Source organism: Gopherus flavomarginatus, chromosome 2 (assembly GCF_025201925.1).
Source record: "Gopherus flavomarginatus isolate rGopFla2 chromosome 2, rGopFla2.mat.asm, whole genome shotgun sequence".
NCBI lineage: Eukaryota > Metazoa > Chordata > Testudines > Testudinidae > Gopherus > Gopherus flavomarginatus.
The window spans coordinates 120157922-120184101 of record NC_066618.1 but is presented as its reverse complement, the minus strand read 5'-3'; the positions used below and the strand labels follow the sequence as shown (position 1 = coordinate 120184101).

Below are 26180 nucleotides of genomic sequence, written 5' to 3'. Positions count from 1 at the left end.
CTGAAATCTAACCACAAGAAAGTGATTGAATTGGCAGACAAAGGCGGTGCCATCGTAGTCCTCAATCAGGACAACTATGTTAACAAGGCTAACTGACAATTCTCCAACACCACCTACTATAAAGAACTCAAAGAAGACCCTACACCATAGTTTACCCAGGAAGTTAAGGATATCCACAAATCCTTCCCCAAACAATTCCAAGAGAAACTCTACAAACTCATCCCAATGAACCCACCCCAGGGACCTTCTACATGCTTCCCAAAATACACAAACAAGGGAACCCAGGCAGACCTATCATATCTAGCCACAGCACTCTTACTGAAGGAATATCAGGACTCACAGAAATCATCACCAAACCACTCAGCACACAAAGGACCAGCTTCTTCCTGGCCACAACATACTTCCTCCACAGACTTCACAACATTAACAACCTCTCGCAGAACACCATCCTTGCCAGCATGGATGGCACCTTCTTATACACCAACTTCCCTCACAAGGAGAGCATCGCTGCCTGCCTCAAATATTTACAAGACAATGGACAACCCTCAGATATCCACCCCAAACAAATCACCAAACTCATCCATTTCATCCTCACCCCTAACAATTTTACATTCAAAAACAACCACTTTGTCCAAACTGTGGGAACATCAAGGGGTACTAGGATGGCCCTCCAGGATGCTAACCTCTTCATGGGTCTCCTTGAAGAAGAATTTCTGGACAAATGCACCATTAAATCAATGATAAACCTGAGATACATTGATGATATTTTCATCCTCTGGACAAACGACTTAAACTCCCTCAAAGATTTCTACCACAACATTAACAACTATCACCCATCCATTAAACTCTCTCTGGAACTTTCCCACACCAGCCTCAACTTCCTGGACACCGCAATCCGCTTCAACAACAGAACCCTACAGACAACTATATACAAGAAACCCCTAGATCATCACACCTGTCTTCATAGTTCCAGTGACCATGCCTAATATGCTAAGAAATCGGTTATCTACTGCCAGGCACTCAGATACCCAGAATATGCTCCGAGGAGAAAGTCCAGGATGTACACCTTCACACACACAAAACCGCCTTCACCAGACAAGGATACTCCACCAGGTAAGTAGATCTCACCGTGCAACAGGACACCCAAATACCCCAAGAGAACTTGCTTCAATAAGAACTAAACCCCCTTCTAACCACACACCTGTAGCTGTCACCCACCACCCCATAGTGGAACCCAAACGGGGTATCATCAAACTGGTACAACCCAGAATTGATGGGGACCCCATCTTGAAAGAAATCTTTCCTAAACTCCGTCTTCTGGCCTTCAAACAACCCCCCAACCTCAGCAGCAGCAGCAAGCTTCCCACAGATCATGATACACCAACTCAAAGCAGCGCCAGACCCTGCAACAACAGATACAAAACTTGCAGACATATCTCCACTGCTACAATGATCAACATCCCCCACAATAGACTCATAGACTCATAGACTTTAAGGTCAGAAGGAACCATTATGATCATCTAGTCTGACCTCCTGCAAAATGCAGGCCACAGAATCTCACCCACCCACTCCTGTAACAAACCCCTAACCAATGTCTGAGTTATTGAAGTCCTCACCCTTTCAAGATCCATGGGTCTTAAACATGCCTTTCACAACATGAAGTGTACCCCATCCAGTGCACTAAATGCCCCAATAGAAACTATGTGGGCGAAACCAGACAATTACTACACTCTCAAATGAACTCACACAGGAAAATGAAAAAAGACAAAAACACCTCAATACCTGTGGGCAATCGCTCGATATCTGACCTATCAGTCCTCATCCTCAAAAGAAACCTGCACAACACTTTCAAAAGACAAGCCTGGGAGCTTAACTTATAACTTTGCTAGACATAAAAAAATCATGGACTGAATAGAAACACTGGATTTATGGTTTATTATTACAACAATCTATAACCCACTAACAACCCTCCCCAACTGCTTCTCTGCTCTTCTTTTCCTCCCCTATGCCTGGAGGGGTGTTAATGGCTACTTTATCTTGAATGGTTTCTTGAAATATGTGTTTGTTTAGCATAAGTAGCTATATTATAGCATTTCTCAAACTGGGGGTCACAACCCAAAAGTGAATTGCAAGACTACTATAGGGGTGGTCGCAAGAGCGGCTGCTGCTGGCTGTGCACCCAGCTGAGAAGGCTGCACTGCTACTAGCAGCAGGGCAGAAATAAGAATGGCATGGTATAGAGCCTGAAATATTTTCAGGGCCGCCCAGAGGATTCATGGGGGCTAGGGCAGGGCTGGGTCTTCGGCGGAAATTCAGCGGCGGGTCCCTCTCGGAGGGAAGGACTCACTGTCAAACTGCCGCCGAAGAATGAAGAGCAGCCTAAGTGCCATGGATTGTGGCTTTTTTTTTTCCTCGCCACTAGCAGCGCTTGTACTCACCAGGCTGCGCTCTGAGGCTTCAGCAGCACTTCAGCGGTGGGTCCTTCACTCACTCCGAGTCTTCCACTGCATGGAAGGACCCACTGCCGAAGACCCAGAGCAAGTGAAGGGCCTGCCGAAAACCCGGAGCAGCTCACGGGGCCCCTGCGGGGTCCGGGGCAAATTGCCCCACTTGTCCCCCCCAGGCGGCCCTGAATATTTTCCAAGGTGGTCCCCACAAAAAAAGTTCGAGAGCCTCTCTATTTAACTGTGACACTCTGACCTATTTCCCACACCTGAAAGAGAGCTCTGTGTAAGCTCAAAAGCTTGTCTCTCTCACCAATGGAAGATATTTCCTCACCCACCTTGTCTCTCTAATAACCTGGGACTGTAACAGCTACAACAACACTGCATATTACCCATGGGTCATTTTGAATGCAGATATTAGAAATTCATACCATTCTCAATTAAAGTTCAGCCACCAAATTTAACTTTGTGCCCTGAATCTTTACCAATTCTCCACATAAAAATCTCTCTCTATTCCTGTCTGCCTTCTGCAGGAGGGCTAAAGCTATCCAGACTGCAGTGTACCATCTATCTATACAGGCCAGAGACTCCTGTATTTTCAGTTCACTCTCTACGTGCAGGCTGGAGATGTCAAGTACTCACCCACTATCCCAGTACAGATTCCAGATACCCATATCTCTTCTTGGGACTGAACATTAACTATACATTGGGTTATATGATCAATTAATGAAAAACTGTATTGTAGCATACATACATAATGAGGCATAGCATGAGGTATGCATAGCATACATACATACATAATGAGGCAGAGATAAGATTGATGTGGCAATGAAAGAAGAGGCAATAGTAGGGGTGGCCCCATAAAGGTTGCTGTTGGAACCTTAACTGACCATTTCCTAACTTCTTTAGTATTTACATTCCTGGGTACTGAATTATTCTGTAGAGATTTTTTTAAAACCTCAATCCTGATTGTGAGTTAACAGATGTTTTTTGCTGGTTTATTTTTGACTGCGTCAATCTTTAGGCCTCTTTTGTTTAACTGCACACAAAATTAGTGCATTTACTGCTTACAAAAGTGCTTATCTGACAGCACTGAATAGTGAAGTCCTCTACCCAGCAAACCATTATGTACGGACAGTGGCATTGTTATCTTCTCCACAGTGTCTCACAAAGATGCCTCGACATTCTTCTGGGTAGACTACTTCTGGGTCCAATTGGATAATTCAGTTTCTATTTCAATCCAATTGTGAGTCTCTCTGTTGAGACCTTCAACTACCAATTATTGCCAAGTATGCTAGTAAATCAACTGCTGGAAACTAATTTTTAATAATATAAAAGCATAACATCTTGGTTTCTATACTCAGAAAAATGGGTTTCAAAATGAAATAACCCGGTCTTTAAACTGTGTTTTTCCTTAATACCCAAAGCTGCATGTCCACATGAAGGGCTGAAAATTCCAGTTTACAAAGCAAACTGAGATAAACTTCAGAAATGTTGGAATCTCCCCCTGCCCCTCCTTTCCCCTATACCAAACTGAAACTCAGGGAGAATTTTTAGATCTAACTTATATATAGGGCTTTCTAGAGGAAATGCTGACTGACCCAGAACTATAACCGACTACCTGATTTTAATTTTTTAAATTTTGAATATAGTCACTCCATGAAACTATTTAATTAACTTTTCATTTGAAGGTCTCCTAAGGCATCAGTGACAGAAGACGGGGAAAGCCCAATCTGGGAGCCAAGGGGGCCAGTGCAAAATCCTTTCGCTTCTTATATCTTAGTTTTCACCAATCAGGAAAATGTTCCCAGCCTCAGGGGTCCCGGGACCTCTGTCCTTGATGCGGACGCCCAGCCCGGGAGTTTCACAGAATGCAACTCGCCTCGAGCGCTAGGCTCTGCAGGCTCAGTAGCCGCCCCGAGCGCGCCTAGCCCGGCCGGGCAATGGCACCGCAAGGCACCGGCGAGTGGGGACAGTGGGGGAGGCACGGGCAGGCTGGGGGTTGACAGCGGAGCCCTAGGTCTGTCCCGGCATCCTTCCCTACCCCACGCCCGACACTTGCCTTTATAGTGAGACCATCGGAGGCAACAACTCACCCGAAGCAACAGCCACAGTCCGGGGTCCAAAGTCCCGCGCAGCGGCCGCCGCAGCACTGACGCCGCCGGCCGGGCGGGTGTGAGCGCGGAGTGGCGGGAGATGCGCGGCCGCCGCTCCCCGGGTGACTCAGGTGGCGGGCGGGGGAGCGACAAGCGGAGCCTCGCGGCTCGCACGCGATGCACAGCCCGGCGCGCGGGCAGCAGAGGGCGCTGCGGCGCCAGGAAGGGGCCGTGGCGGGGGGGCCCCTGCAGCCAGTGCGCGCACATGGGGACCGGCCGCCCCGCCGTGCCACCAGCCAACCCCCAGCCCGGCTGCCCTGGCCGGGCGGGCCCGTCTCCCCCCAGCGGCGCAGGAGCCGGGCCGGGGCCGGCGAGTGTCTCTGTCCGGGCCTGGCTGCAGCCGGCGCCGGCCCGCCGCGCAGAGAGAAACCCCGTCAGTCAGCGAGCGCGGCGTGACAGGCGGCGGAGAGGACCAAGCCTGGGTCCCCCCAGGCCAGTCCCAGCCCCGCAAGCACCTGAGGCAGGTGCTGAAACTGCTCTGCTCGACCCCTTTCAGGTGCGCCGCCCCCCACTGCCCCTGGGGCACTTCCGCGGCTCTTGCCCTCTGGGGTGACATTGGGTGGTACTGACACCCCCGCCCCCCCGACGTTTCAAAGGGCCCACTCGCCTGAGCACAGCTCGCCAGAGCCAGTCACAGGAGGGCTGTCAGCCAGCCGCTTGCTCGCTGATGTTCCTGCCCGCTGCTGCCCAAGGGCAGGATGTTTGGAGTAGGCTGTGTCAGGGGAGCTCTGTTGGTCCCCGGAGATTAGAGAGACAGGTGGGTGAAGACATGACTTAACTTAAGCTTTCCCCCTTATACAGAGCTCTTCTTCAGGAAGAAGAGGGAGAGCTCCAGAGCTTGTCTCTTTCACCAGCAGAAATTGGTCCAATAAAATATATTACCCTCACTAACCTTATCTCTCTATTTGTTGCCTGACATTGTTCTATTTTATTAGGTTGGAAGGGTTAAACTTTTATCAGTAAATGTCAGGAAGTGCCAATTTTCACCACACACACACAAACCAAACAAATATGGCCATGGATAATATGGAAATGTACAACTAGGCAAAGTAAGAAAAATGCTGTTTGGAACTTATTACAGTTTGATTGAAGGATAGATACGTATACTTTGATGTAGTGTTGACTCATAGACTCATAGACATTAAGGTCAGAAGGGACCATTATGATCATCTAGTCTGACCTCCTGCACAATGCAGGCCACAGAATCTCATCCATCCACTTCTATAACAAACCCCTAACCTATGTCTGAGTTATTGAAGTCCTCAAATTGTGGTTTGAAGACCTCAAGCTCCAGAGAATCCTCCAGCAAGTGACCCGTGCCCCATGCTGCAGAAGGCGAAAAGCCTCCAGGGCCTCTGCCAATCTACCCTGGAGGAAAATTCCTTCCCAGCCCCAAATATGGCGATCAGTTAAACCCTGAGCATGTGGGCAAGACTCACCAGCCAGCACCCAGGAAAGAATTCTCTATAGTAACTCAGATCCCAACCCATCTAACATCCCATCACAGACCACTGGGCATACTTACCTGCTGATAACCAGTGATCAATTGCTAAATTAATTGCCAAAATTAGGCTATCCCATCATACCATCCCCTCTTACAAACTTATCAAGCTTAGTCTTAAAGTCAGATGTCTTTTGCCCCCAATACTCCCCTTGGAAGGCTGTTCCAGAACTTCACTCCTCTAATGGTTAGAAACCTTCGTCTAATTTCAAGTCTAAACTTCCTAGTGTCCAGTTTATATCCATTTGTTCTTGTGTTCACGTTGGTACTAAGCTTAAATAGCAAAGAATCCTGTAGCACCTTATAGACTAACAGACGTTTTGGAGCATGAGCTTTCGTGGGTGAATACCTACTTCGTAGGATGCATGTAGTGGAAATTTCCAGGGGCATGTATATATATGCAAGCAAGAAGCAAGCTAGAGATAACGAGGTTCGTTCAATCAGGGAGGATGAGGCCCTGTTCTAGCAGTTGAGGTGTGAAAACGAAGGGAGGAGAAACTGGTTTTGTAGTTGGCAAGCCATTCACAGTCTTTGTTTAATCCTGAGATGATGGTGTCAAATTTGCAGATGAACTGAAGCTCAGCAGTTTCTCTTTAAGTTTAAATAATTCCTCTCCCTCCCTGATATTAATCCCTCTGATATATTTATAAAGAGCAATCATATCCCCCCAAACCTTCTTTTGGTTAAGCTAAACAAGCCAAGCTCTTTGAATCTCCTTTCATAAGACAGGTTTCCCATTCCTTGGATCATCCTAGTAGCCCGTCTCTGAACCTGTTCCAGTTTGAATTCATCCTTCTTAAACATTGGAGACCAGAACTGCACACAGTATTCCAGATGAGGTCTCACCAGTGCCTTGTACAATGGCACTAACACTTCCTTATCTTTGCTGGAAATACCTCGCCTAATGCATCCTAAAACTGCATTAGCTTTTTTAACGGCCATATCACATTGGCGGCTCATAGTCATCTTGTGATCAACCAATACTCTGAGGTCCTTCTCCTCCTCCTTTACTTCCAACTGATCTGTCCCCAATTTATAACTAAAATTCTTGTTATTAATCCCTAAACGCATGACCTTGCACTTTTCACTATTAAATTTCATCCTATTACTGTTACTCCAGTTTACAAGGTCATCCAGATCTTCCTGTATGATATCCTGGTCCTTCTCTGTGTTAGCAATACCTCCCAGCTTTGTGTCATCCGCAAACTTTATGAGCACATTCCCACTTTTTGTGCCAAGGTCAGTGATAAGAAGATTAAATAAGATTGGTCCCAAAACTGATCCCTGAGGAACTCCACTAGTAACCTCCTTCCAGCCTGACAGTTCACCTTTCAGTACGACCTGTTGTAGTCTCCCCTTTAACCAGTTCCTTATCCACCTTTCAATTTTCATACTGATCCCCATCTTTTCCAATTTAATTAATAATTCCCCATGTGGAACCGTGTCAAATGCCTTACTGAAATCAAGGTAAATTAGATCCACTGCGTTTCCTTTGTCTAAAAAATCTGTTACCTTCTCAAAGAAGGAGTTCAGGTTGGTTTGGGATGATCTACCTTTTGTAAAACCAGGTTGTATTTTGTCACAATTACCATTGACCTCAATGTCCTTAACTACTTTCTCCTTCAATATTTTTTCCAAGACCTTACATACTACAGATGTCAAACTAACAGGCTTATAGTTACTCAGATCACTTTTTTTCCCTTTCTTAAAAATAGGAACTATGTTAGCAATTCTCCAGTCGTACGGTACAACCCCGGAGTTTACTGATTCATTAAAAATTCTTGCTAATGGGCTTGCAATTTCATGTGCCAATTCCTTTAATGTTCTTGGATGAAGATTATCTGGGACCTTCGATTTTGTCCCATTAAGATGTTCAAGTTTGGCTTCTACCTCAGATGCGGTAATATCTACCTCCATATCCTCATTCCCATTTGTCATCCTTCCATTATCCCTAAGCTCTTTATTAAAGACTGAGGCAAAGTATTTATTTACATATTGGGCCATGCCTAGTTTGTTCTTAACCTCCACTCCATGTTTAGTGGTCCCACTTCTTCTTTCTTTGTTTTCTTCTTATTTATATGGCTATACAACCTTTTACTATTGGTTTTAATTCCCTTTGCAAGGTCCAGCTCTACATGCCTTTTAACCTTTCTCACTTCATCACTACATGTCCTGACCTCAATAAGGTAGCTTTCCTTGCTAATCCCGCCCATCTTCCACTCCTTGTAGGTTTCCTGCTTTTTCTTAATCACCTCTCTGAGATGCTTGCTCATCCAACTTGGTCTACAACTCCTGCCTATGATTTTTTCCCCCTTTCTTGGGATGCAGGCTTCTGATAGTTCCTGCCACTTTGACTTGAAGTAATTCTAGGCCTCCTCCACCTTTAGATCCACAAGTTCTTCAGTCCAATCCACTTCCCTAACTAATTTCCTTAATTCTTTAAAGTTAGCCCTGTTGAAATCAAAAACCCTAGTCCCAGATCTATTTTTGTTTATCCTTCCATCTAGTTTGAACTGAATTAGCTCATGATCACTCGAACCAAGGTTGTCCCCTACAACCATTTCTTCTATGAGGTCCTCACTGCTCACCAAAACCAAATCTAAAATGGCATCCCCTCTTGTTGGTTCTTCAACTACTTGGTGAAGAAATTCATCAGCTATCACATCCAGAAAAATCTGAGCCCTATTATTGTTACTAGCACTTGTCCTCCAGTCTATATCTGGGAAGTTAAAATGTCCCATGATCACACAATTCCCATTAGTGTTTACTTCATTAAAAACATTAAAGAGGCTTCTATCCATACCCAAATCGGATCCTGGCGGTCTGTAGCACACCCCAAGCACTATCTCAGGGGAGGCTCTAGTAGCTTCTTTCCCAGTGTGATTTTTGCCCAGACAGACTCTGTCTTATCCATTCCATCCCTTCTTATTTCTTTACAGTCTACCTCATCATTGATATACAATGCTACTCCACCACCTTTGTCTTTATTTCTGTCTTTCGTAAACAGCACATAGCCTTCAATACCTGTACTCCAGTCATGACTACTATTCCACCATGTTTCTGTTATCCCTATAATATCCGGTTTCACTTCCTGCACCAGTAGCTCTAGTTCCTCCATTTTGTTACCTAGGCTCCTTGCATTAGTGTACAGACATCTTAATTTTTGCTGTTTGGCTTCACTGACATTCTTTGCCCGGTTAGGCACAGACATTCTACCACCAGTATCACCTATTAGACTGGTATCTACGCTACCCTTCCTCCTTATGTCCATTCTTCTGCCCACGGCTGTATCCTCCCTTACTTTGTTTTCTTCCCTCTCAAGGTTAAATTCCAGCATGGAGATTATCTGGACATCTCCCAACCATCTCCCCCAAATTCCTAGTTTAAAGCTCTCGTGATCAGTTGGGTGAACCTCCATCCTAGAAGTCTATTTCCCTCCTTACTCAGGCGAAGTCCATCCCGACAGAACAGTCCTCTGTCCATGAATGCTTCCCATTGGCTGTACATCCCAAAGTCCTCCTTATAGCACCACTGCTTGAGCCATCTGTTGATCACCATAATCTTGTCACACCTTTGTTGCCCTTCTTTAGGAACAGGCAGAATCCCACTGAAGATCACCTGAGCCTCGATTTCTTTAAGCGTCTTCCCCAGCCTGGCATAGTGTCCCTTGATACGTTCCAACAAGAATCTAGCCGTATCATTCGTTCCCACATGAAGGACAATCACTGGATTCTTTCCTGCTCCCGTTAGGATCCTTTTCAGCCTCAGGTCCACATCTCGTATCTTAGCATCTGGCAGACAGCACACCCTTCTGTTCTCCGGATCAGCTTTAGTTACAGGCCTGTCTATTCTTCTCAGTAAGGAGTCGCCAATCACGTAGGCCTGCCTTTTCCTGGTGACAGTGTGATTCTCCGGTCTATCCCCTGCTCCCACTGGCTGCAAGTCCTCTCGATTTCCATTCACCCTTGCAATCCTCCGCAAACCATCCCGTATCCTCCTGGGGCTCATATTTGGTGTTATCTTCATTGACTCTTCCCCTCTTCCTATAGGACTAGCTGCTCTTCTCTTTTTCCTTGCCCTCTCACCTTCAGCAACCACCTGCTGTGCTCCTTCTTCATTTTCCAACTCTGCAAACCTGTTCCTGAGCTCTGTTTCTCCTCCACTAGCCCATCTTTTCTTCTGCCTGGTTCTCTTAGTCACATGCTTCCACCGTCCACTTTCCTCACCCAGCAGTCTCCCCTCAGAATTCTTTGGTCCTGCTTTCATCTGCAAGTCTGAGCTTATCCCTTCAGCCTCCAATTTGTGTTTTAGCAGATATACAACTTTAACTTCTTGAGTCCCAATGTCTATAGTCATTAAATAGTTATTGTCTGTCTCCCACCCCGTTACTTCTTGCAGTTGTGAAAATTTGAATAGATAAAAATTTTAAAAGTGCTTAAAATAAACACCTATATTATCCATCAAAATTAGGAGAAAGGAAAAAATGAATTCTGCCAAGCCTTCATATAGATTATATTGCAATGTCATATCTAACTTGCCTAGCATTAGTGCTTCCCATTTGTGTTTCTTATTCAGTAGTTGTGTTTTGGATGCCCTGTCCCAGATCAACTAACTTGCATTGTCTGTAGGGTATATCATTTGATTATTTCCTGCCCCTTTTTCTAACATCTCTACTTCGTATTAGTTTTCTGTCCTCTCTAGTGTTTAGAATATTTCCCAATTTCTGTTCAACCTTCTCCCCCAAACCCTCCCCCATTTATTGAGTACCACCTCCCCCAGTTCATTTATAAAGCAGAGCCGCCCAGAGGATTCAGAGGGCCTAGGGTCTTCAGCAGCGGGAGGTCCTTCCACTCCAGGTCTTCGGGGCACTTCCGCGGGTCCCAGAGCAGAAGGAGACCCCACCGCCGAATTGCCGCCGAAGACCTGGAATGGAAGACGCTTCGGGTCTTTGGCAGTGGGTCATTCATTCTTGTGAGGGCCCCTGAAAAATCTTGTGGGGGCCCCTGCGGGGCCCGGGGCCTGGGACAAATTGCCTCACCTGCCCCCCCGTCCCGGGCGGCCCTGTTATATAGATCCTAAATAAGATGCAACCTAACGTTGATACGTTGATCTGGATAAGTTCACCCAATTTGATACGCTCTTGTCTGTCAGACTACTTTGCTGAATGTCATACAATTTTTGTTCATATGACAGTGCTCATAGCTAAACAAATAGAGATACTGTAAAAATGCTATACCAAAATCCAGACTATATTATCATAGTTAAGGTCCATGGCCCCATTGGCTAGACACTGTATAAATACCTATTAAAGAGACAGTCCCTGCCCTGAAGGACTTACAAATTAAGTATGAGACAACAGGTGGATACAAACAAACAGAAGGGAAAGCACAATATTATAATAGAGCCATTACTAAGGCTACGATTTTGTCACGGAGGTAGCAACTTCCAGAGACTTCTGTGAGTTCAGCCTGCGGTAACTGGGAGCTACAGATGCTCCCTACTGTCCGCAGGAGTTGTGGGGTCCCTCCCACCACCTGAGGCGGTGGGAGCCCCCCAAAGCTGTGAGCCGCTGCAGGTGGTGGGGGTAGCCTGCAGCTTCTAGATGCCATGGGCAGTGGGGACCTCCTTGCTGAGCAGCTTCTGGCCACAGTGGATGGTGGGAGCCCCCCAGAGCTCTGAGGTGTTGTGGGCAGTGAGGAGACCCCGCAGCTCCTGGCCACTGCAGATGGCGAGGGTCCTCGGAACTCCCAGTTGCTGCAGGCAGCGGGGGACCACAGATCTCTGAGCCACCACAGGCGATGGGGGGCCTCCTGTAGCACCCAGCCACCCAGGAGCGGCGCCAGAGTTTCTGGAGCCCTAGGCAGAATTCGGGGGGCGGCATTTTGTGCGCTCCCCATGGGGTGTATGGGAGCTTCCAGTTCCACTCCCATCGCGCCGCCGAAGAAGGACGCTCTGCCAAAATGCTGCAGGCGACCAGGGCCGCCCGGGGGGGGGGCAAGAGGGGCAATTTGCCCCAGGCCCTGCAGGGGCCCCCCGAGAGTTTTTCAGGGCCCCTGGAGCGAGGTTCTTCACTCTCTCTGGGGGCCTTGGAAAACTCTCGCGGGGCCCAAGCCCTGGAGCTTCTTCTGCTCCTGGTCTTCGCCGGTGGGGGGTCCTTCTGCTCTGGGGCGGAAGGACCCCCTGCCGGCAAATTACCACCGAAGCGGGACCTGCTGCCAAAGTGCAGCTGGGTCTTTGGTGGTAATTTGGCAGTGGGAGGCCCTTCTGTTCTGGGACCCACCGCCGAAGTGCCCCGAACACCCCGCGGCAGGAGCCCCCCGCCGTCGAATTACCACTGAAGACCGGGCTCCACTTCGGTGGTGGGGAGGCCCCCGCCGCTCGTCTTCGGGGCACTTTGGTGGCGGGCGGGTCTAAGTGGGGGCCCCCCGCCACCGATGACCCCAGGGCCCCGGTTTCCTCTGGGCTGCCCTGCAGGCGACAGCGGCAGTCACTGAGCTGCTCAGTTGCCTGCCGCTGTTTTCCGCGGCACGTCGGCAGAAGGTCCTTCTTCAGCAGCGCGACAGGAGTGGAACTGGAAGTTCCCGTGCGCCCCATGGGGAGCACACAAAATGCCGCCCCCCGAATCCTGGCACCCTAGGCGACCGCCTAGGGTCGCCTAATGCAAGCACTGGCCCTGCAGCCACTGCGGGTGGCAGGGGGCTCCAAGCTGAGCAGCTCCTGGCCACCGAGGCAGCAGGAGCCCCCACAGCTCCCGGGTGGCAGGCCCCCCTGCAGCTCTGAGCCACCATGGGCAGCAGGAGGCCCCTGCAGCTCCCATCTGCCACAGGCAGTGGGGGACCCTGGAGCTCCAAGCCCCCACAGGCCCCCACCACAGCTGCCCAGTCTTCCCCAGTTACCTTTTATTTTTCAAATGGAGCTGTAAGTGGATCATTAAGTTCCATCACCACTTTTAGAGGCATGAGCTGCAGATTGTTGAGCCATCTGGTTCTGCTCCAGCAAAGCATGAAAACATGTACTTGCTATTTAAAATTAAGCATGTGCCTAAGTGCTTTGCTGGATTGGGACCAGGGCTCAGGATTAAGACCCAGTTCATCAAGATCTGTTTTATATGGGAATACTTGTAAAGTCTGAAAATTATATGTATCTATATAATTTTCAGACTTTACAAGTATTCTTATACCTGTATTTTTAAATCTATCAGTCAGTTTTCATTATTTCTTACCCATCCCACCTTCACTTCTCTTGTGAAAGATAGTGAATGCCACAGTTTTAATCTGTTTTAGCATAATCATTATTTATATGTCCCTACTTACATAATATCATCTTATCTCTAGTATTTTCCCTGATATAGTTTCAAAAGTCCTTTTTATGCTCCTTTACTCATTCTGTTAGTATTAAGTTAATTCTGTCTATTGTTTTTAGGGCACAGGGGTTTACTGCCCTTATTTCCCCTGATTCTTTAACTGACATTGTATGTATTCCTCCACTAGACTTTCTTCCCGTGGTCATGTTTTTGAGCATTCTCTCATGAAGCCATATTGATTGCTTGTTCCTTTTCCCCCTCCCACTTAGCCAGCTAGTAGAATTACTGTTAATTAACTTTTGACTTGCAGTACATCTTTTGAGTGGGTAAGGCTATTGATGTTGCTGTCTAAACCTATAGGTGCCCAAGTTTCCACTGGGAAAGTCCCCTAAATTTTCCCAACTGCATCCTGACACCACCACGCTGCTTGGCTCCTAAGCAGGGTAACCAGATGTCCCGATTTTATAGGGACAGTCCCGATTTTGGGGTCTTTTTCTTATCTAGACTCCTATTACCCCCCACCCCCTCTCCCGATTTTTCACACTTGCTGTCTGGTCACCCTACTCCTAAGCCTCAGCAGCATTCACAAACTATGCCCACTGATCTTACCTATAGGAGCATGCTCAGAGGCTGCCTTGGAGCGCGTCTGCTAGATCAGACCCCACACAGAACAGCTGATGAGGTGGTGCTGCCATAAAATACTTGAATAGTCATTGGTTGGGGCCCCCACGACACATTGGTTCTAAGTCCTGCTCCAATTAATACAAAGTGGAACAACTGCAACAGGACAGATTGAGAGAGAACTCTCCCAGAATACTTTATATCCTGGTGGTTAGGGCAATCCTGGTGGAGGCTTGGGTTCAAGTCCCTGCTCCAGAGTGGGGGAGGCACTTTCTCCTCTTCAGTTTTATGAATCTCATCCTTCATTTCCTTTGCTTTTATTTACAAAACTTTTAAAGTGTCCAAAATTGAAACACAATGTTTTGTGCAACCCAAACTGAAAAATTTTCAACTTTTTTAATGTGTTGAAAATTCTGGAAAAAATTGATTTTGTTTCAGACCAATTATTTTTTTCCCCAGTTTTTCAGAACTACCGAAGAGCTAAAGAAATCTTTTATTCTCACAGCTCTGTTTGGGAGCCTCAGGAGGCCTGGGGAGCATGGTGATTGCAAGTGCAACGTTCAGAGATTTTACCAGCAAACTGCTAATGAGCTGTACTGTGCTTGTTCAAATGGTGCTTTTCTGTGGCTTAGAGCAGGTTCACTGGTAGCCAGGTTTCTGTGGCAGCCTTGTGATTAGTGTATCGGAATGTTTATATCACCTTTTCTCTGTGTTTTAAAATTAATTTAAAAGAGGTGTCTGTGTTACAATAGAGAGCTGCACCCTGATGGTCACTGAATCAGCCACCCTGAAGATATATCTCACAACTGCTGTACCCTTATACCTCCCAGCTGTAGACATACCCTTAGTTATTTTTATCTACCCTTTTAAGAATTTAAGAATTTCAACTGTCCCAAACTCCTAAGAAATACTGAAATTTAAAACTTTAAACTTTTTAAGAATTAAAAAAAAATAAATTTTCCTGCTTTTGCTTGGTTTTAATTTTAATGATTTAATTTGTAAATATATTACAAGTGTTTTCTCCATTCATTATTGGTATAAAGGTTATTACTGGCTTTGAAATTTGGTATAACTATTGGTCTAACATTAGAAAATGGATGCAAGAATTATTCCAGGGCCCACATTATCCCAGATTCCTATGGGCACAGTTTTAGGAACACACCCTAATGTCTCTAAAGTTAAAGACAGACATCTGTTTAAAATTTTTGTGGTTGCACCCAATAAATGTATTTTATCACTTTGGTTGCAAAAATATATATCCTCTACGGAATCAAAATAAAACAATCAAGAAAAATGGGGTGAGTTATGGCCTGTGCTAGATTAAAAATTGATCTAGTTGAGGAAAGAGGGATCAAATGGGATGAATTAACTTTTAAAAATTAAACGACAGAAATTTTACAAAATCATAGCCTATAATGTTTCAGCTCTGCTGTATTCCCTTACCTTTGGTATTTGCTTTCTTGCTCTTGATACTTATATAGAGTGTCAACAATTTTGTGAGGGTCAGATTTGTAAAGAACTTTACATGCCTAAAGATGCAGATAGGTGCCAAGAGGGGTTTTCTAAAGCACCTCATCAAGTTAAGCACCTAATTCCCATTGATTTCAGAGGGAGTTAAGTACCTAGGGGCTTTTAAAACTCCCACCAGATGCCTACCTGCATCTCTAGGTGTCTAAATACTTTTATAAATTTGGTCCTTTATCTTTAAATTTAAAAATTCATATATGCTTTCTACCAAGAAATGTGTTATAAAATATATAATTTATATCACAGATTTTGTATAAAATGATTTTCTGTTCAATTATTCTTATGCAAAACACATTTAGGTACTTTTTGCTAACAGATTTATAAACATCTCTTTTTGATAAACAGGTCTATTTGCAAGTATTTTATAACACCTCTCCTCTTTTACATTTTAACTTCTCTCATTATTATAACTCAGTTTTTCATCCTTTCTACAGAGAGTGTTACATTTCAGTCATTGGGTTATAGTTATGGGTCATATATCAAATTCTATTACCTTCCTTTTATCGCTAGCTAAGGAGAATCTTGGGGGACTTGTAGCATCTTGGTCAGATCCTCCTCAAATTAATACACTCAGAGTACATCTACACAGCAAATTAAAGTCTGATTGTAGCACACCTGCACTAACTTTAATGTAACTAACACAGGTAACAATAGCAGTGCCTGGCATGCCACGTGGGCTAGCTGCCCCAGTGCCAGCCCACTGGGGACTCTGGGTACATACTTGGGTGGCTGGCCCATGCCAGAGTCCATGCCACAACAGCAATACAACTGTTGTTACCAGTGTTAGCTAGCTGAAAACTAATGTAGCCTGTGCTACAGTCATACCTTCATTTGTGGTGTTGACATACCCATATATGTGATTTGGTTAACACCTATATTCTAACAGACTTTTTCTTTTTAAACAAATAGCTATTTTTCCTTAACAGGTGTCTTTGCACATATTTTATAACAATATTCTCTCTCTTTTTACATTTTAGCCTTTTTCATGCTTTTAGCCATGTTTCTTTATCATGTCTAGGGGTGGTGCTACTAATCAGTCATTGTTTTAATGTCTCTGGGTCTGGCACCAAAACCTAGCTATTTCTCACAATAGGTAAGTAGATCCTTTGAATGGTCATATAGGTTTGAGACAAATGCCTCCAATTATTCATGGAGGAAAGCACATTGGGTGTTTTAGTTAACACCTAGATTCTAACAGGGCTTTTTAAAAAAAATATTTTATTTTTACAAATATCCATTTCTTCTCTTTAATGGTCACTTTGCATATATTTTCATAACTTTTAGCTGATGTGTTTCTTTATCATTTCTAGGAGAGGTGCTACTTATCAGTCACTGGTTTAGCGTTTCTTGGTCTGGCACCAAATCCCTCCCTAGGTGGGCTTTCCATTTGGGATTAGGGGATGGAAGGGATTAGGTCAGACCCTAGAAGGGAAAGGGTTAAACCATAACATTGTTATCCCTGTGATATCATCATTATTATGTTATCAATATCTTATCTCTTTTTGACAGGAGCTTTTGACAGTAATGTGCCCCAGCACATTGATAGCTTCTTGAACAATGTCAGTAAATTACTGATATTATTAAAGATGCTGTCCTCTACTTTATCCGTAGCTATAATAAAGAGTGGGTCAGATGCAGGATCCTGCAGCTTTCTGTGCTCCTCAGATTCCTCTCCTCAGTCCCATACCTTGGGCTAGTCATAAAGTAGTGCGGGGTTGCTTCCTACATTGGAAAGTACTAGGGGAACAGAGTTTCTGCCAGGCCTGGTCTACACTACGCGTTTAAACTGAATTTAGCAGCGTTAAACCGATTTAACCCTGCACCCATCCACACAACGAGGCCCTTTATATAGATATAAAGGGCTCTTTAAACTGGTTTCTGTACTCCACCCCAACGAGAGGAGTAGCGCTGAAATCGGTATTGCAATGTCGGATTAGGGTTAGTGTGGCTGCAAATCGACGGTATTGGCCTCCGGACGGTATCCCACAGTGCACCATTGTGACCGCCCTGGAAAGCCATCTGAACTCGGATGCACTGGCCAGGTAGACAGGAAAAGCCCCGCAAACTTTTGAATTTCATTTCCTGTTTGGCCAGCGTGGAGAGCTCACCAGCACAGGTGACCACGCAGAGCTCATCAGCACAAGTAACAATGCAGTCTCCTGAGAATCGAAAAAGAGCTCCAGCATGGACCGCAGGGGAGGTACTGGATCTGATCGCTATATGGGGAGAGGATTCCGTGCTAACAGAACTCCATTCCAAAAGACGAAATGAAAAAAACATTTGAAAAAATTTCCAAGGCCATGATGCAGAGAGGCCACACCAGAGACTCAGTACAGTGCCGTGTGAAAGTTAAGGAGCTCAGACAAGCCTACCAGAAAACCAAAGAAGCAAATGGAAGGTCCAGGGCAGGGCTGAAAACATGCCGCTTCTACGCTGAGCTGCATGTAATTCTAGGGGGGTCCGCCGCCAGTTCCCCACCCCTGTCCGTGGATTCAGAGGTGGGAGTGGTAATCTCAGCCATGGCTGAGCATTCTGTGGACGGGGAAGATGAGGAGGAGGAAGAGGAGGATGAGCTTGCAGATAGCACACAGCACTCCGTTCTCCCCAATAGCCAGAAGCTTTTTCTCACTTTGATGGAATTACCCTCCCAGCCCTCCCAAGCCACTAGCCCAGACAATGAAGCCATGGAAGCAACCTCTGGTGAGTGTACCTTTGTAAATATAAAACATGGTTTAAAAGCAAGCGTTTTTTAATGATTAATTTGCCCTGAGGACTGTGGATGCATTCGCGGCCAGTACATTATTGGATAAGTCTGTTAACATGTCTGGGGATGGAGCGGAAATCCTCCAGGGACATCTCCATGAAGCTCTCCTGGAGGTACTCCAAAAGCCTTTGTAGAAGGTTTCTGGGCAGGGCAGCCTTATTCCGTCCTCCATGGTAGGACACTTGACCACACCATGCATATAGCAAGTAATCTGGTATCATTGCATGACAAAGCCTAGCTGCGTAAGGTCCCGGTGATTGCTGGCATTCAAGCAACATCCGTTCTTTATCTCACTGTGTTATCCTCAGGAGAGTGATATCGTTCATGGTAACCTAGTTGAAATTCAGGAATTTAATTAAGGGGACAGAGGCGGCCATTCCTACTGGGCTGTTTGCCTGTTGTTTAAAAGAAATCCTTCCTTGCAGGTAGCCAAGCGGGGGAGGGGGGGATTGGCGCTGAGCTTTTTCGTGTTTGGCTAGCAGGGATCTTCCCTGCTACCAGCCATGCGGTGCAAGGGGGAAGGGGGGTGTTTAGCAGTGATCTTCCATGATACCAGCCATGTGGTGGGGGGAGGGGTAAAGCGATCATTCCAGAGAATTGGATGGGGGGTGGTTTTTGCTGCTGCATGTTAACAGGAAAGAAGCAGCACTGAACGGGATTTGCGTGGTATTTGGGAAAGGAGGGCACTGTGTATATGAAGGCTGCAGAAGCCAAAAGACAATGACTTACCATGGACACCTGCAAGCTGAATTCTGCTGCCCGAACCTGCGTCTGTGAGATCTCTAACACCAGAGCCGCAGGCACTGAATATTAAGATGCAAAATGCGACCTTGTAGTGAAATCACATGTGCTATGTAAGGTGAATAGTGTTGTTCACCGTGAAAGAGTATAAGCATTGTTCTGTAAAATGTATCTTTTAAAATACTTCTCTCCCTTTTTTCCCTTCCTCATGCAGCTGCAAATTTTTCAAGCCTCCCTACTCCATCCCGAAGGCTATCTCAGATAAGGCGGCGGAAAAAAAAGACACAAGACGAAATGTTCTCAGAAATCATGGAAGTGACCTGCAATGAAAGAGCTCATCTGAGTGACTAGAAGGATGTGGTATCAAATTACAGGAAAGATGACAGTGAATGTGAGGACAGGAGGGACTCTTGAGATGAGAGGTGGCGGCAGGAAGATCTGAGGAGGCATGACGCAAAGTTGGGGCTGCTGCATGATCAAACTGACATCCTCTGACGTCTGGTGGAGCTTCAGGAACAGCAGCAGGATCACAGAGTGCCGCTGCAGCCCCTGGGTAACCACCCTCACCCCTCACCATGTTCCATATCTTCCTCACCCACACGTGTAAGAATGCGTGGGGGAAGGCTTCGTGCACCCGCCCACTCCACCCCCGTGGAGAGCCCAACCAAAAGGCTGTCATTACTTTGAAATATTTTTAGTGGCCTTTTCCTTCCCTCCTATCCTCCTCCCAAACCACACCCGGGCTACCTTGTCAGTTGTCTCCCTCTTTTTATAATGAATTAATAAAGAATACATGATTTTTAAACGATAGTGACTTTATTTCCTTATAATGCAAGCTGGAATCGAAGCGGGAAGGTGGGTTGCTTACAGGGAATGAATCAATCAAGGGGGTGGGGGTTCATCAAGGGGAAACAAACACAGCAGTCACACTGTACCCTGGCCCATGATGAAACTGGTGTTCAAAGCTTCTCTGATGCACACCGCTTCCTGGTGTGCTCTTCTAATCACCCTTGTGTCTGGCTGCGCATAATCAGCGGCCAGGTGATTTGCCTCAGCCTCCCACCCTGCCATAAAGGTCTCCCCCTTACTCTCACAGAGATTGTGGAGCACACAACAAGCAGCAATAACAATGGGGACATTGATTTGGCTGAGGTCAGAGCGCGTCAGTAATGTGCACCAGCGTGCCTTTAAATGGCCAAATGCACTTTCTACCACCATTCTGCACTTGCTCAGCCTGTATTTGAACAACTCCTGACTACCGTCCAGGCTGCCTGTATATGGCTTCATGAGCCATGGCATCAAGGGGTAGGCTGGGTCCCCCAGGATAACTACAGGCATTTCAACATCCTCAACTGTTATTTTCTGGTCTGGGAAGTAATTCCCTTGCTGGAGCTGTTTAAACAGGGTAGTGTTCCTGAAGACGTGAGCGTCATGAACCCTTCCCGGCCATCCCACGTGGATGTTGGTGAAATATCCCTTGTGGTCCACCAGTGCTTGCAGCACCATGGAAAAGTACCCCTTACGGTTTATGTACTGGGTGCCCTGGTGCATTGGTGCCAAGATAGGGATATGGGTTCCATCTGTCACCCCACCACAGTTAGGGAATCCCATTGCAGCAAAGCCATCCACTATGACCTGCACATTTCCCAGAGTCACAACCTTTTGTAATAGCAGCTTAATGATTGCTTTGGCTACTTGCATCATAGCAGCCCCACAGTAGATTTTCCCACTCCAAATTGATTCCCGACTGACCCGTAGCTGTCTGGCATTGCAAGCTTCCAGAGGGCTATCGCCACTCGCTTCTCAACTGTGAGGGCTGCTCTCATCTTGGTATTCTGGCATTTCAGGGCAGGGGAAAGCAAGTCAAAAAGTTCCATGGAAGTGCCCTTACGCATGCAAAAGTTTCGCAGCCACTGGGAATCGTCCCAAACCTGCAAAACTATGCGGTCCCACCAGTCTGTGCTTGTTTCCCGGGCCCAAAATCGGCGTTCAATGGCTGGAACCTGCCCCATTACCATTAGGATCTCCAAAGCTCAGGGGCCCACAGTTTGAGAGAATTCTGTGTCCATGTCCTCATCACTCTCGTCGCTGCGCTGCCATAGCCGCCTCCTCCTCGCCTGGTTTTGCAGGTCCTTTTTCAGCATAGACTGCACGAGAATACGCGAGGTGTTTACAACGTCCACGATTGCAGTCTTGAGCTGAGCAGGGTCCATGCTTGCTGTGCTGTGGCATTTGCACAGTTTACCCAGGAAAAAAGGCACAAAACGGTTGTCTGCTGCTTTCTCAGAGGGAGGGGTGAGGCTGTACCCAGAACTACCCGCAACAATGTTTTTTGCCCCATCAGGCGCTGGGATCTCAACCCAGAATTCCAAGGGGCGGGGGAGACTGCGGGTACTATGGGATAGCTATGGGATAGCTATCCACAGTGCAACGCTCAGGAAATCGACACTAGCCTCGGTACATGGATGCACACCGCCGAATTAATGTGCTTAGTGTGGCCACGTGCACTCGACTTTGTACAATCTGTTTTACAAAACCGGTTTATGTAAAATCGGAATAATCCCGTAGTTTAGACGTACCCCCAGACACAGGTTGCCAGCTGGCCTCGTTGTGCACTGAAAATTCCTTTTTCAACAGATATTTTTGGACAGCTCAAATGTAACCCATTTTTTACAAACTGTTAAAATATTCAGAAATTATTATCAGCTGTGTTGAAATCCCTGAGCATGAGTTTCTTCAGCAAAGTCACAGATGGTAGAAAGAGCAGCTTTCTGTTTACTCCTTCATTCTATTTCCTTCTTTTGTTAGAATGTGAAGGAATTTTATTTTGCCAGAATGACTAAGACATAAGTATAACAAATCCTGACTTAGTGTTGAAGAGGTGAGAAGGTACAATGATAAACCATAAACAGTCTAGATACATACATGTAAAAATGTGACTTTACATTGTTTTTCTCTACAACTAAATAGATCATTTTTAAGATAAAGCTATTTATGTTTAAGGCACAAATGCAACTTAGATGTCACACTATTCTGTGTAATTACAGATTTTGACTGTTATTAATGCCTGTTGACTGTTATGTTATTAATTCACATATGCCTCGAGTGCTCCTGAAATTAGCTTCCTAAGGTCTTGGTTCCATGTCTTTCTGAATCTAGAGATAGAAGTAAACTGTATTTCAAGGAATTAAAGGAAAAATGTAAGAAAAAGATAGGATAAAGCTTATTTATAAGGCAAAGCACCCATGATGTTTCCTGTTGGGTACAAAATCAAACATTTCTGTCATCGTGATTAATCCTTTGCTTGATCATGACTTGAGAGTGATTTTTTTTATCTCAACAATTGCTTCTTAATATATCCTTATTGAATACAAAGTGGAAGACACTAGACATCAGGTGCTAAATTCTATCAGGGCATTGGTGTACTTGGAAGATGGTTTGAACATCAGATTTGATTAATGTGTAGACTTGGGTATTAGCTGCATACTGTTGGCACTGGGATTATGGCATTTCACAGTAACTTATGTAGATATCAAAATGAATGAGAGAGATTCAAGCCAGATAAATATTCTGTGCTGAAAGAGCTGCTTGGAAGAGAGCATGGAGACAATTGTGCGAGAAATGGGTGTTATATAAGGGGACAAATGGACTATTGAGGCTGGCAACATCTGCAGGAATGGAGGGGACCAGGGACAATATGATACAGTACAAGGGATGATAATTTGGGAGGAGTAAAGTTATGCAAGGCTTTGAACACAACCATAAATGGATTGAACTTGATGTGGCAGAGAAGGGGGAGCTATTGCAGGATTAAAAGCGGGGAGTGATGTAGTCAGAATGATGGGCAAGGAAGATGATCTTAAAAGATACATTTTGTATGGACTGGAGAGGAGTGATGTAGGTGTCAATGAGGCCTGTGAGGAGAAAGTTACAAAACATGCAACTTGAAGTCCCATGTGGTGAGTGGGGATCCTCTTTTAGCCTAGTGGTTAAGGCACTCACCTGTGATCTGGGTGACCCCTAGTTCAAGTCCTCCCTCTGCCTAAGTGGGAGAAGGCAGGTGGACTGGGATCTGCCACCTCTCTGGCAGATCCCAGTCCACCTGCCTTCTGATGTTGGGCTTCCTCGGTCTCTTTTTGAAGCTGTTTCCCTGTGGATTAAATAATTAAAATATTCATTGGACCCGAGAGAAAGAGAGTAAGTGTGAGAATGATTCTGTAGCCTGGTAGTTAGAGCAGAGAGGTGGGAGATCCATGTCCTTATTTTTTATTTATTTATCCAAAATGGAACAGCTTCAACAGCAGAGAGTGAGGAAGCCCCATAGCAGAATGTCCCATAATTCAGTGGTTAGAGCACTCACCTCAAAAGTGACAGATCCTAGTTCAAATCCCTTCTCCTACTTCAGGCAGAGGGAAGACTTGAACCAGGGATAACCCATTTCCCAGGTAGGTACCCTAACCATGCTGCTAAAAGTTATGATGGAGGGCTGCCCTCCCCCTGTGTTTTGCTAAAACAGCATAGGCACCTAATCCCAAGAAGAGGGAGATGCTTCCCTGCAGCCTGGATTTAGGCATCTGTCTCCAAGAGAGAGACAGGGTTTAGCACACATCCCTTGGCTTGGCACCACCAAGTATCTGTTTTCAGCAAGAAGCCATATAGCATGCTGACTTTTGTGAACTGCAGCGTAAGGAGCCTGTATCCCCCCATTCATTGTATAGGAGCCTACGTGCCTAACTCAGGCTTTGTAGTTCCTGTGATTTCTAGGCACCTAAAGTTAGGCGTAGCAACGCTCAGTGTCACAGGTACCTTTGTGAATCTAGCCTGAGGAGACTGTTTCTTTCAAGACAACCTCTTAGTAGTATTTCCCTGAGAGGACAATCTCACAGGAGAACATTCCAGACTGAGACAGGGAAAAATTCTCCAATTCCGTCTAATAGGATGACACCCACACAGCTTGCAAAAACATCTGAAAATTCTGATCCTGTCTCATCACTTAAATAAGGTCTTCCATACACGAACTAAGGATAAAATCCTGGCCCCAGAGAAGTCAATGGAAAAACTCCCACTGACTTCAATAATGCCAGGACTTCACCCTACATGTGTAATGTTTTTTCCTCTCTGTAAAAAAGATTTCCAAAGAATTTCCAGAGTCAACTGTGAAAAGTAGACTAAGAGTTTGTCCATGGGAAAGTTCCCCTGGTTTAACGTAACTGGTTTTTAAAACCAAATTAGCTAAAGTAATGCAAAAGGATGTGTTGAAACTCTGCTTGCAGTATAAGAGTGACTTATTTCAGTTTAGCATACACTGATTACACATTGACTTAAACAAAACCAAAATAAACCTGATTTAAAACAAAATAACTAACCAACTCCATTTAAATCACACCTTTATCTAAACCAGGGCAACTTTCTTCTTCTCCTGTATTTATTTGTATAATCGTAGTGCCTAGGAGCTTTAGTTATGGTAAAGAAATAAAACTAAGGTTTTAGGAGCCAAACTGTAGGCTCCTGATTTTGAAAAATGTGATCAGTGCAGAACGTTGCTGCCCAACTTTAATTTGGCAGGCTGACTTGAACAGATAACATGTGTGCTCTATAAAGTCTCCCAATCGGATCTGAGGTGGAATTAAAAGTGTTAGTTATCATCTGTAAAGCTTTCATTGGCCTGGCACCTGCTTATCTAGGAGGCCACCTTTTTCTTTTATACCCCAGACTGGCAGTTCCACTGGAAAACTTTTGCTGTCGGTCCCTAAATTCAACCCTGGCAGAGGGTACCTGAAGAACACTCGGGTCTAGAATTTGCTCCCTGAGTTTGGCAATTTTTAGGGCACAGTGCAAGATACATTTGTATTCTGTTTTTTCTTAAATTGAGCCTGTAACCAGATAGAATTAATCCCAAAATGAGGATGGTGGTGTTGGTTTGCTTCAAGCCAGATTGGTAACAGTTGTTAATTTTAATTTCAGTGGTGTGTGCTCAGAGAGACAGACGTATTTTAATTACATAAATAAACATTAGCATTTGCTTTCATTTCAGTTGCAAATAAGAAAGATATTTTCCTTGTCAGACCCGTAAGTACAAGCTTCTTGGAGGCAGCTCTTTGCTACCACTTGCTGGCCAGAACAGGACAGAGCATCAGAAAACAGCTTTGAAGAACATTTTTGTAATCATGTCATTTCATCTATCAGCCTGCCCTATCTCTGGGAATAAGAGAGAAATACAGAGTGTTTTATTTTCTCACTAAGGATGAAATTGAACCCTGTCCAGATGGTCAGTTCTCAGCCATTGCATGATTTACGTCCTATTTTGAGGGTTTAATTGGAATTTAAGTGGTGCATAGATCTAGTACTGGTCCTCAGATCAGTTATTAATTTCACTTTAGATATCTTTGCCATCTTCATTGTATTTATCACCCTGGACCAGGAAGTTATTCCCATCCACTTCATGTAATTTGTTGGTTTTAGATTCATAGAACTGAAGACCAGAAAGGACCGTTATATCATCTAGTCTGGCCTCCTTTATATCATAAGCCATTGCATTTCATCCAGTTACTCCATATTAAGCCCAATAACTTTTGTGTGATTAAAATATAGCCTGTATTTGGCTAAAACATGTATTTTCTTCTTCCAGCTCTTTCCTTCACCTGCATTCCCTTCATACAAAGGCTGACAGGGTTAATGTCTCAAAAACCTAGGGAGAAATTGCATGACTGTTTTTGAGCAAATGTAAATGCAAATAGAGGTTTTACATAGCAAAGAAGTTTTACAAATTTTACAGATACAGAAATGGCCCCTATGAACATCAAGTACAATGAGATAACAAATAGAAACATAGAAAGTTGTACAGACACCTACCAGAAATATAAAAGAAGACACTTGAAGACATTATTTCAGAAAAAAGTAAAATCATGAGACCCACACACTTATATGCAAAGCCTGTTGTCACAGGATGGATGGCCACCTGAGCTTGAGCAATAACAAGTCTGTGATGACCTTAGATGACTGGGGTTGTTTGTACACTACACTGGCTTGGCATGTCTCTGTCCTACACTGACAGGTGCGGGTAACCTGTTGAATCCCATTCATGATGGGTATCGGGAATTGCAGTTATTCCCTATGTACGAGG

The 26180-nt window shown here is 45.2% G+C and overlaps 1 protein-coding gene across 1 annotated transcript in view; it reads right to left on the bottom strand.

Annotated features, from left to right (window-relative positions):
- LOC127043896 (dynein axonemal heavy chain 5-like) overlaps positions 1-25506 on the bottom strand; it is a 644537-nt gene extending 619031 nt beyond the window's left edge. Inside the window, exon 1 of the mRNA XM_050938120.1 lies at positions 25497-25506. The gene's annotated coding sequence lies outside the window, so the exon portion shown is untranslated. The remainder of the gene's footprint in view (positions 1-25496) is intronic.
- Positions 25507-26180: the final 674 nt, after the last annotated feature.